Here is a 13,143-nt window from a genome sequence, read left to right on the forward strand (position 1 = left end):
TCCTCTCTTGCCTCTGGCTTCTCTTTCCTCGAGTGTGTTCTCCTGGATTAGCCCCATTGGTGCATAATCACATGATTCCCCTGCTCTGAACTCCACTCCTGTTCTCTACAGCTCACCTGATGAAATCTGGTCTTTTACTAGTATTGAAAACCTTCCAAAGAGGCCTTTGTGGAAGGTCTTAAAGGTTCCATACCCCCTCCTTTTTTGTGTACCTTAACTCTGAGTACAGGAACTGCAGTCTACCGTTTCCCATCTGTTGCTTTTATACACTTTTCCTCACTGTTTGAAATGTCCTTTATGCACTGCTGCTTTTGTCCATTTCTTGCCTGAATCCACTCATCTTTGAGATGCCTCCTCTTTTGAGCACTTTCCTCCAGTCTGCTTTATACCTACCTCATAAAGTCCAAGCTAGAATTAATATTTTCATGCCATGAATATCCACAATATGTTTTCTGCTTTTGTAACTTAAAAAGGATTATTCACATACCTTATCCTGCTAATGGCTAACCTCTAAATTTCTTAAGGGAAGGAGCTATGTTTTTGTTGATTGTTTGTTTCACTTCTACATTTTCTTTAGGGTCTGGTTTGAATGTTTGTATATAATAACTACACGACCGACTTATTGTTGAGTGGATGAATCAATCAGTGCTTAGCAGCAGATATGAAAACTGTCTTATGTTATATCAGATGGTGAATTTTAAATTGTTTGATATATGGTAGCACTAATGAGAGTAGATAAATTTCCAAGTTAAAAAGCAGCTCTTCAGTTATTGACAGGAAAACCACAGTTAGTTACTAGATGGAAGCGCCTGAAGATTGTGTTTTCCATCTTCAGGAACTTATCCCAGCACAGCCTGTTTTCATAAGCTCTTTTGGGTTGTGGCACTAAAATGATTTTCCAGGGGTTTAGACGCGGTATAAACATCCTCAGTGTACTTGGGATTATCACGGGTAAGAAGAGGAAAGTCAATTTCTTGTCTAAACCTTGCTGCTGGTGAGAAAAGCAAATAGCAAAATCTTTTTACCAACTATTTAGTGGAGACAGTAGACAAACTAAACAAGATGACGAAAAAAGGTCTTAATACCACATTTTAGACTAGTCTTATGGGAAAACAGTTTAGTATGTTTAACCCAAAATTAAGACCAATCCTTTGTGAAAATGATGTGGCCATTGAATCAGAACAACGTACAGAAAATAGTCAAAAATGTCTCACCTCTTATTTTTGTTGTGAAATGGACATTGCTCTGCAGACTGCTGACTTTGTGCAAATACTCTTCCATGGTCCTTCTGTCTTTACTATTTTAAGATTTTTATTTATTTTTTAGTATTTTATGGAATGGTGGAGCTCATTTTATCTTGTCTACATTTTGCATTCTATGCGTTAACTTAGTAACTACATGAGACAGTCTAGTCTTTGGTAGAATATGTCATATGCTCTGAGGGGCTTGAAGAAGAAATGAGTGGACTGTGTGGGGAGTGTGCTGGACGAGAACATGGTGTATAGTGGGCAAAATTTAGGCTGTGGGAGGATTAGTCACAACTTACAGGAAAAATTCTTGTTGCAAAGATAATGGATCATTTGCTTCCTGAATGAGCCATTCAGAAGGAACCTTTGCCAAATTCACTGAACTCCCCGATGAGATTCTGCAGACTCCTACCCAAGTACTGGTTGGTATAGAAGGCTTTGTTTGAATCAGCTTTCCCAAACTTTACAACTTTTAATTTACTAATTGCTTAGGTGAAGGGTGTTGGGAACCTTTTTGGTCTGTATAATGTATCATAAAATTAGAACATGATTCTTTTTGTGTGTTTTGATAAAACCCAGATATAATGTGTTTTTTTTTAATCATCCATTTTGGTTACAGTTTTAAAAAGAAACGACCTCTTCCCTTCTCTGAGTATATTTTTAACAAGAGCTTGAAGAATTAGTCTTCAGTATGTGTTGTCACAAGGAGTAATCAGACTTGAACTTTATATAAGCTCAGTACCTTTGGACTTCTGCCCAGCACACAGTTTATATGTAAGGGAAAATAACCCTGTCTAGTTTCTGAATTAAAATAAAGTTTAGTTGCCACTTGGTTAACTTCTTGGTTTCTTAATAAAACAATATATTCTGTTAGTCACCTGCAGATCTGTAATTTGAATGTGATGGTATAAATCTTTCTGTCCTAATCAAGTTTTTGAAGCTGAATTAAAACAATTATTCCTAATATTTCTGGCTTCAATAACTGTCAGGGATGATTGATTATATCTGAACAATGTATTGATAGAGTGCTAATTTTTTTAATGTTTATTTATTTTTGTGAGATAGAGAGAGTGGGGAAGGGGCAAAGAGAGAGGGAGACACAATCCGAAGCAGGCTCCAGGCTTTGAGCTGTCAGCACAGAGCCCAATGCAGGATTTGAACCCATGAGCCATGAGATCACGACCCTAGCCGAAGTCAGACACTTAACAGACTGAACCACCCAGGTGCCCCGATAGAGCTAATTTTTAATTAGAGTAGTCAGCCCCCACAAGGGTGTCTTTTGAAATTTGCACAGAGTGCCCTTATGAACATTCATTGTGGTCTCAGAATAAGCCAAGACCTTTACTCCATGACCTTGCATACACACTGTGCAAATACACGCTTTTGCACAAAAGGAACAATAATGGATTCATTTCTTACAACATATAAATAGAAGTGTTGTTAAGTTTCACTTTTTAACTCATACTTACTGTGTGCAGGGAACCAAGGTTCAGCCCTTGCTTCTCAGAGTCAATACAGTCTGATGGAGGTCGGGGTGGGCGAGAGTAAGAAGTGTAAGAAACAGGTAAGACCAAAACAGCTGTATACCAGTAGAATTGACCAAAGTACCAGGTGTAATGAGAAGTTGCTTCTTTTTAGCAAAGAAGATCAGCGAAGTTATTGAGAGTTGTGGCTTTGAGCTGGGTTTTGAAGGATGCATTGGCAAAGAGATGGAGAAAGAGACAAATGAAGTGCAAAACTGCTCCTTGGGCCAAGGTCTGATTTACATAGGCTGGTGACCGGACACACACACCATCTGGGAATTCCTTGAGTATGGTTAGTAAGATTCACCTGCCTTCTCCCTTGCCCCTGTAGCTGGGCTGGGGGAAACAGATGGAGAGGAAACCTTGATTTTACCCCATGGGCATCTGTTCCTCTTTACTTCCCACTTGCCCTTACAGAATGGTAAGAGGTGGAGAATAAGACTAGGAAGAGGAGTGGGCGGGGTGGGGCAGGGGTGGTGGTGGTGGGGAAAAGAACTGCAGTGTTACACAGGGGGCTCTTCACCATACTTTCCTTCTTTCTTTTCCTTTGTCAGTGTTCTCTCCTTTTCCAGAGGGTGGCAGAGTCCATCACAGAAAAGAGCAAAGAAAAGGTGGGCAGGGGATTTCCTGTAGCTGACCATATTCAGTCTGCCTATAATTATATGGGATTAAAGAGCATAGGGGCGCCTGGATGGCTCAGTCAGGTGAGCATCCGACTTCAGCTCAGGTCATGATCTTATGGCTTGTGGGTTCGAGCCTCACATCAGGCTCTGTGCTGACAGCTCAGATCCTGGAGCCTGCTTCAGATTCTGTGTCTCTCTCCCTCTGCTCCTTCCTTGCTCATGCTCTGCCTCTCTCTCTCTCAAGAATAAATAAACATTAAAAAGTTTTTAGAAAATAAAGAGTGTAGATTGAGTAGTTTGCATAAGATAAATATAGCATGCTGAGCATACAAAAATAATCTTGATGGACCCTGACTTTAGTTCTCCTGTGTCATCATTACAGACATCAATTAAATTTTATTTAGGACCTACAAGATCCATGGAATTGTCTTACAGCACAGTAGAGATTTAAAAATCATTTTTTGTAGAGATGTAGGGGGATTTAGTCCCCCCCCCAACAAACTTTTTTTTTCCCTAGAAAAATAGTACTTGCAGGAACAATCACAGCGCAGGGTCCTTGAGTAGACATCAGTCTTTCTTTTTTTTTTCTTAGTTTATTGTCAAGTTCGTTTCCATATAACATCCAGTGCTCATCCCCACAAGTGCCCTTCTCTGTGCCAATCACCCCCCTTCCACTCTCCCCCACCTCCATCAGCCCTCAGTTTGTTCTCAGCGTTCAAGAGTCTCTCATGGTTTGCCTCCCTCCCTCTCCCCCACTATTTTTCCCCCTCTCCTCCCCCATAGACATCAATCTTTTGCTTTTCCGTAAAGACATTGTCTTTCAGAATGTGTGTGTGTGTGTGTGTATTTATTTTTTCGTTTTCCATAAGTAAAAAGAGAAAACTAAACCTGAGTGACAGGACAGGCTTGAAAAATAATCAACCTGGTGTGTAATTTATAAAACTACCTCGTGAAGAAACGAGCTTGCTAGAGAGGTTAATGGCTCGAAGGAAACTGCTGTCTCATTTCAGGATCAGAGTAACTAATTTAGCTTCTACTCTAGAGTAGGCCTGTCTGTCTTCCTTCCTTCCTTCCTTCCTTCCCTCCTTCCCTCCCTCGTTCTCCTTCTCCCTCTTCCTCTTCTTCCTTCACCTCTTCCTCTCCTTCTCCCTCTCCTCCTCCTCCCCCTGCTGTTGCTGCTTCTTCTGCCTTAAAGTGAACATATCGTATATTTTTGTAAAATATTCTATGCCTTCTAAGAAATAATGTCAAGTTGAAAACTGTATTCTTTGATAGTATAGTCAGCTCTTTCACGAGAGGATTGTTCTAAGAGTTTGGCTTATGTACCCTGTAAGGCAAATTGCAGACTATTAATGAGTCTTTATCAGGGCACAGTGATAGTACATTTATATGCTTATATGGTGAAACCACTTCATATTACTGGTTTTTAAAAACTAAGGTTTACATTTAATTGGAGGGTTAAACATGTTTCTGGAAAACATGCTCTGTCCCCTTTTAGAAAATAGTTGCTATATAAATTGAGAGTTTTCATACTCCAAACCCTGGGTGAGGTGGAAGTTATGTGTGTTACTGATGGCTGAGTTCAGTGACTACATCTTTGAGATTACATAAGACTGAGCAGACGAGGTAAAAATCTGAGACACCATCCCTATGAACTTTCACCTCAAAAGATAAATTGGAAAGAATTTTCTGATTAGTCATCAATAGCCCCCTGAGAAATTCATGAAGATTATGTGGAATTGTACTATGTGAGTATAATCTCTCTTTTTCAGTTCTGCTCCTTGCCGCAAAGCAGCAAGAGAAAGAAATCAAGGAGCTATACCTGTCATTGACTAGACAACCCCACCAGGGTCAGTAGACGGAGTTCCCAGGGAAAAAGCTGCCGGGGATAAACCACTTTGAACAGCTTTTACCTTACCGCTGACCTGGAAGACTTTGACTCCTGATTACAAGGTGAGTTAGGAGAACATAGCTTAAGATAAAAAATGGGGTTAGATTAGGTAGTGCTTAATAACCGGCAAAAGATTAGTGAGACATTACCAAATCACAGGAGGGTGTTTCTTTATAACTTCTTGTGCATATCTGATCTAAAACCAATACACAGTAATCCTCGTTATATTTAGGCATCTTGATGAAAAGTCCTTCTGAAATTTTTTTAAATTTTTTAAATGTTTTTTTAAATTTATTTCTGAGAGAGACAGACAGACTGACAGACAGTGTGAGCAGGGGAGGATCAGAGAGAGAGGGAGACACAGAATCTGAAATAGGCTCCAGGCTCTGAGCTGGCTGTCAGCACAGAGCCTGACATGGGGCTCGAACCCACAAACCATGAGATCATGACCTGAGCCAAAGTCAGACGGTTAACCAACTGAGCCACCCAGGAACCCCTGAAATTTTTTTTAAGGATAGGAAGTAGAAAAATGTGCCAAAGTATTTGTTAACTTTTCTCTGTCTGCGTCTGGCATCATGTAGAAATAAGACACTCTCCTTCCTTTCTGAAGTAATGAAGCTGCAGATTTCAGCCTAAACAATGAAATGTTAACCCTGCTTGCAATATATATATATATATATGTGTGTGTGTGTGTGTGTGTATATTGTATATATGTATATATGTATACATGTATATATGTATATATACACACACACATATGTACATGTATAGATACACACATTCTTAAAATGCATCCATTTTTTATAAACTTTCATAGTAAACAAGTGGTTGATTTTTTTTCCCCCAAGAGACTGAACTAATATTATACCAGCAATGCTTACTAGGGACTACTTGTCATCTTTGATATTTGCAGTTATTATTTTCAGAGCCACTTCACACATGCTATTTGATATCTTGGGTTCAGTGACTTTGGATGCATTCACAGTTTGGATGCATTGCCTCCAGTTAAACAAAGCTTTCCACTTTCTTGAGGTCAGTGATCCCCAGAATGGGAGGGTGTACCACAGAGTTCTTGGGGGTATCTCACAAGCTGTGTGTCCTCTACTCAAACTCCTATTTGCCCTGGGCCACAGGGGTGGTGGTGGTGGTGATAATGTAGACATCTGTAATTTGGGAAACATCACAGTATTCTGATACTAGAAACTATCTGTTTCCTTGTATGAACTGATTCTTCTTGGTAGAGCAGAAAGCAAGGCTCAGTAATTTAGTATCATCATTGTTCTGTGAGAAGCTTTCTGCTTTTTACTGCATTATTTAAAATTACATTTTAGGGGCCCCTGGGTGGCTCAATGGGTTGAGCATCCAGTTCTTGATTTTGGCTCAGGTCATGATCCCAGGGTCATGAGATCGAGCTTGACATCAGACTCTGTGCTGAGCATTGGGCCTGCTTGGCATTCTCTCTCTCTCTCTCTCTCTCTCTCTCTCTCTCTCTCTCTCTCTCTTTCTCTCTGCCCCTCTCCCCTGCTGTGCTCTCTCTCTCTCAAAATAAATAAATGTTAAAATAAAATATAAAAATAAATAAAATCAAATAAAATTCCATTTCAGTGCAGAACTTGCAAACTGGTGGCACATAGATCAAATTTTAGACTATAATCTCTTAACCCGTAAACATTTTCTTTTTTAAAATTGAATAAACTGCCATTTATCAATACGGAAATTTGACAGAAAAAAATCAGATACCTGGCTTCTCTTGGAATATTAAAAATCTGGTCTTGTTACTGTTTCAAAGTAACCAGTTTGTTAGTCTTTACCATTCCATACATATTTAATCCAATCAGCCTTCCAGATCTACATTATCTGCCTTGCATCTGTAGGCTGCTGCTGTCAAGTTTCTTGCTTTCGGCGTCAATTTCTTCTCCTCTCCTTTCACGAAGTCACTATCATGTACTTTACACATAACACACTATTAGTTTTTATTTTTGTTTGGCATTTTATTACTTTATATAAAATGGGTGTGTTTTGGGGGACACCTGGCTCAACTGGTTGAGTGTCCAACTCTTGGTTTTGGTTTCAGCTCAGGCCATGTTGCCGGGGTTGTGGGATTGAGTCCCGTGTCCAGCCCTGCTTTGAGCCTGCTTAAGATTTTCCCTCTTTCTCTCTCTCTCTCCTCCACACCCCTCTCTCCCACTTGTGCTCTCTCTTTTTTCCTCAATAAAAGAAAAGAAAAATACAATACAATACAATGCAATGTGTGTATTTTGAAAATGCTGGTTTTCTGAGGTTAAGCTGATATCTCCCAGAGTTGCCAATGAAGAAAGAAGACTTTTCCAAAATCAGAGTGGTCCCATTATTCTTAGTTTGGAAATCTGATTTGCATAGTGATGGGGTTTGAACCATTCTTTCTAGACCTTAAGGGTGTCATTTCAGAGCCTGATATTTCATGACCTGAAGATCCTATCGCCTGATCTTTCTGTTTTGGTCCCTGGGAGGCAAAACTGATTCATTGATCTGACCTTTTTTTGAATGACACCCATAGGGATTAGAGTCCATTGACCAGCTCCCTACTCAGTATGGACACCAGAGTGATTCACTGAGCAAAATGCTGTGCCATCTTGTGTAGAACTTTTGACATTGAGAAATCTCATCGTCAGAATCAGATGTAACCTCAAGTGCAGTGGGTTGTAGTTAATCACAAAGTGTCTCTTTCCCCATCTTTGATCACTGTGTATTGTTGGGAGCTGAACTGTTTACAGGGGTATTCCTGCTAATTTGATCTTGATTTGAACTTTTATAAGGTAATAAAGAACTTTAACCACAAAGATGTTTCAAATCATCAGGTCCTTTTCTGCCTGCATTAGCCAAACTCAAACATTAAATTTGATCAGAGTTTACAGATGGAGGAAACTCATTTGATCCTAAAATAGCAGTTTTTGTCCCAGCAACTCAATTACCTTCAAACAGGTATTTAAGCAGATTTTAGACTTCAGGATATCCATTTTTAATGTTGGAGCAAACAGGAAAGAAGGCCAGCTGGTTTGGATGTTTATTTTGAGTGGTTTAGTCTCCTGGCTGCATTACTTTCCTCTGTCTCATGAGATCTCTTAAGTCAGTATTGCTTAGGATTTCTTGAATACTTGACCACAAGCAAAGATGAAATGTACATGAGTCCCTTTGACTGTCAGGTTTAAGTTCCTGGAAATAAAGTAAGTGGAAATCTGTTCCCACACATATTTGCTGAGTTGTGTGTTGACTGTATGAGACAGAAATTAAACTTTCTTTAAAAGGGAAATGTGAGGTGCCTGGGTGGCTCAGTTGGTTAAGTGTCCAACTTCAGCTCAGGTCATGATCCCATGGTTCGTGCATTCGAGCCCCGCTTTGGGCTCTGTGCTTACAGCTAGCTCAGAGCCTGGAACCTGCTTCAGATTCTGTATCTCCCTCTCTCTCTGACCCTCCCCTGCTCACACTGTCTCTCTCTCTCTCTCTCTCTTTCAGAAATAAATAAAAACATTAAAAAATTGTAAAAAAGGGAAATGCAAGTGATCCACATCTCATTTCCTTTACGAAATGTGTTTATCTGATATTGTTCTTTTGTCACAGGAATTAGTTTGTATGCATGTGTACTCAAGAGAGCTTTCAGAAAGCACCTTTACCTCTTTTTCTTGGAGTTCCTGTTATTACCTCCCCATTCCCTTTCACTTAATTCCCTGCAGAAAGGACAGCCAGAACTGAAAAAAAAAAATGGAGTAGGGAGTGCTTAGAAGTCATTGTTGACTAAAAGCAGGTTGAAATGTTGTGAAAAAGGTAAACTCAATAAATCAGCTAACCAGTCAGTGAATAGAACATGGATAGAGGAAAAAGAGAGTCCACTTTTTGCTGATGCTTATTCCCTTTTATCTGCTTTGAGGGTCTTGAGACTCCTCCCTTAGGCAGTGACAATAGAGAGACTATCGAATGAGAACTGGCAAGGCTGATGTCATTTTACCTGCCCCTGTCTTCCTCTCCTGGGCTTTCCCTCCTCTCTGTCTCTCTGGTCGAAGGAGGTCTTTTCTGTTCAATAGGCATCTCATTCTAAAATGCTGAAGGGGCCAAGGCAAAGAGGGCAGGCCAGTAGCCAACTGTTCTATGTAGGAAAGAGGAGTGAGAAAAACCTCACTCAGATGCTAAGGATGGAAACAAAGGATCATGAAAGCACCTTTGTCCAGGGATAAAGGCTGTGCCCTAGACCAGTCCACCCCTGGTACATTGTCTTTCTCATCCTGCTACGTGAGATTTTAGAAAAACGATCACCCCCCAAATCTGAAAAATTTAGACCAGCTTTGAAAAATAAAGTGTATGTTAAATACATAGCTAGTAAAAGTGGGAATGAAGAAAAGTATACTGTTAATATCAAAGGTTTCATAAATGAAATGGTAGGGAAGAGGGAAATACTGATTTGTTAAGATTCTTTTCATCTTTTCGTGTTTTTTTCCCTCTACTTAAAAAAAATACCTTTCATTGAGAAAAATTTCAAATTATACAAAGTAAAGACAATAAATAGTATAGTGAACTCCCGTAAACACACGCATACACCTAGATTCATCTTTCCATCTCCCTTTTATTCTGAGGCTATTACAAGCAGACATCATATATTTGGATCAACTAGTATTTGACCCTGAAATATAGTAATAACAGGAAAAACAGTAAGTGCTAGATAGTTCCTTTTTAATAGTTTCAGAGTTGGTACTTTAGTTTCTTCAGAGGGTAACAGAGAGTTTCCTTTTTTTTTTTTTGAGTACCATTGTAAATTCATTGATATTAAAAATATTATGTTTTAATTAGTTGCAGTGATCTTTTTTTTTCTGGATGCTCAAGCACAACCTTCTTGGTTCATTGGGATCCCCTTCAGTTTGGCTCCTGTGTATACATACAGAAAAGAGAGCCTCTCATAAGGGACTCACAGTGAATTTTCACAGACTGGCCAGTTCTATATCATCAGCAACAGATCAAGATACAGAACATCCCAGAAGCACTCTTGTCCTGTTAATTTCTATGACCCTGCTTCTTGGTACAACAGGATACCCCACACTTCTCTTGTACATTTCATATCCCAGTCTAAGTATCAGCCATCCTAAGAAGCCCTGGTTCCTTTCAGTAAGTAATGGAATTTAGAAACTAGGGTCTAGGGGCACCTGGGTGGCTCAGTTGTTATGCATCCAACTCTTGATTTCATTTCAGGTCACATTCTTAGGATTCATTAGATCCAGCCCTGTGTCGTGCTCCCAAGCTGATGGCGTGAAGCCTGCTTCATTCTCTCTCTCCCTCTCTTTCTTTGCCGCGCCACCCCCCGCTCATTCATATGTTCTTGCTCTCAAAATAAATAAACATTAAAACAAAATAAAATAAATAGAAACTACAGTCTAGGTCTTAGGAGGGCTCATTCCTATGGGTTCTCAGTGTTTCTAGGCTTTTTGAAGGGCAGGGTAGAAACTATATATATCTAAAAAGAAAATATATGAGTTCATACTGGTTTTTTCAAGTTAACTATGGAATTTTTATATTATTTGATTTTATATTTGTATCTCTTTTACACTGAAAATCTTGGTTCAAAATAAGATTACAAACTTATTTGCTCTATGCATTAAGTACATAGAATACTTTCAAATGAATGAGCTCAGCATTACTACTACTAATTATTATTCTATTTTTATGCAGAGAAAAAGTGTAGAGTTTTATTTATCTTTTTTTTGTCATTAATTTTGGTCTTTTCAAAATTCACGCATGAGGTTAGAAGATGAATTTTTCCTTCAACTCCATTTTTAGTATTAATGTTGATATGTTTCTTGGCAGTGAAACTCAGTCTATTAAATCTTTAGTTTAGCAGATAATTTGAGTTATTTGCAACTCATTACATCATAAGCAGGAGATGTTCCAGAAGCGACTGTGGGATTATTGTTCTCTCTGGGTGGTAGATCGATTTGTGCTGCATTGGATGCATTTATTAGTGTCTACCCTTCCTCATAGTGTGGATCCAGAGACAGAAGTAAGATAAAGACTGTAAATGAAGCAGAGGGCCTGAAAGTGCCCCAGGAATTTTGTCTTCTTGCTTCTTTTCATTTGATAAATGGATATTTGATGGTGTGTATTTGGGTGTATATTTTTCCCTCCTTGGTTGGTCAAGTGATCAAGTGCTTTGACTTTTGGACACAGCTTATAATAGTTGACCCTGGAAAGTGTAAGTGTTCATAGAGAATATGGGTGTATGTAGTCTCTCCCACCTTCCTCTCATCCATCCTTCCTTTCTGCCGACCGTCTATCCTTCCTTTCTTTTTTGCACACCCAGGTAGTTCCTGGACCCTGAACCGAGGGCTACACAAGGGAGGAAGGAGAGCTACATCACTCCTCATTTTGTCTTTTAAACTTTTCACCTGTCTTCTCAAAACATCTTATTCCCAAACTACCTCCACAAGGTATTTGAGTTCTTTCACATATATTTTTACAAACAGAAGAATGATTAATACTGTGATTAGTCTAACTTTGAGGTTGATTTAAAATTATCTGTTTATTGGCTTTTTACGTCAGATGAACCCACAAGACACACCTATTTTGAAAGGTTTGGCTTTCAGAGAACAAGGATGTATCCGGGATAACAATGCTAAACTTTGCCCCAGTAAGAAGTGATTACAAAGATGATGGACTAACACATAGACTCCCCAGAACTTTACTGCATGTGGCTGGTGGTAGATTTTTAAAGGTTTAAGATTTCAGAAACAATGATGTGCCTTTTCTCCTGTGCCTTGCAGCAATCATGCTGTTTCTGAAGTGTTCACTCATTTGTGTAGGCATTCGATCATCCATTCATTCATTCATTCATCCATGTAGCAAAATCTCTGGAGCATCTATCTCTCAATATGCACCAGTCACTATTTCGGACCCAGGGATTATAACAAAGAGAACAGAAATCATAACTGGTGAAGTCTACAGGGACAGATAACAAGCCAACAAACAATTAATGTAACTATCGAGTGAGGTAAGAGATGGGAAGGAAATGAAAAGAACATTGTGCTAGAAAGCAACAGAGATGGTGCCTATTTGAGGTGACAGGAGCTGAGAACTGAAAGACGATCTGCTGACTGCATGTTCATGTTTGGAGTACTGAGTTGGGAGGCACTGTACAATTTATTTAAACAGTACCTACAAATTCAGCATGTGAATTTATTTCCAAATCTCTCATTTTTTATGGTAGGCACTTTAAGGTAAAATCTCTTATTTTGTCAGCTTCTAAAAACTGGAAGAAGTCCTGGGGGAAGTGTATATATGGAAACTCACTGTGGTGTATTTGTAATTCTCTGCAAATCTTAAATTGTTCTGAAATACAACACTTAAGACAATGGTGAGAAAATACCAAAATTTGTAGCAAATCAAATACAATGTTGCTTGGATTTGCAAAGATGAGGTAGTCAGGTTTACACAGGAAGGGCCTGTGGGGAGAGGGGCATGTGTTGAGAATTTATTCCTTAAATGCTCTCGTACTTGTCCCATCGCTCATTTTTGGACTAGACCAATTTCCCCCCTTTTTTGATCCATCATTTTATCTTCTATTTTATCCTCTTAAATTTCAGAAATGTAACAGAACTTACAGATAAAGTTAGTTTACATTTTTCCTTTTTAAAAATAATTCATGCCTCATCTTGAAATAGTCTTGAACTACGTAGGATGTTATCTTTCAGTTGGATATTAGCAAATCTTTTTCACACGGGGCTTTTAATAAACTGGCATCATGGATAAAAGTTTCACCCTGATCAAAGAAATCCTCTCTACCCTTTATCTTTTTTAAAAAACATTGTTATTTATTATTGAGAGAGAGAGAGAGACAGAGCATG

General features: G+C 39.0%; 1 protein-coding gene across 6 annotated transcripts in view; it reads left to right on the forward strand.

Annotated features, from left to right (window-relative positions):
* Positions 1-13,143, forward strand: part of OSBPL6 (oxysterol binding protein like 6) — a 211,224-nt gene that overhangs the window by 91,060 nt on the left and 107,021 nt on the right. Inside the window, exon 2 of one of the 6 annotated variants that reach the window (XM_077776286.1) lies at positions 5,166-5,346. The exons of the other annotated variants lie outside the window; for them this stretch is intronic. The gene's annotated coding sequence lies outside the window, so the exon portion shown is untranslated. The remainder of the gene's footprint in view (positions 1-5,165; positions 5,347-13,143) is intronic. 6 annotated transcript variants of the gene reach the window in all.

The sequence above is a fragment of the Crocuta crocuta genome, unplaced genomic scaffold (assembly GCF_008692635.1).
Source record: "Crocuta crocuta isolate KB4526 unplaced genomic scaffold, BGI_CrCroc_1.0 scaffold17, whole genome shotgun sequence".
NCBI classification, from domain to species: domain Eukaryota; kingdom Metazoa; phylum Chordata; class Mammalia; order Carnivora; family Hyaenidae; genus Crocuta; species Crocuta crocuta.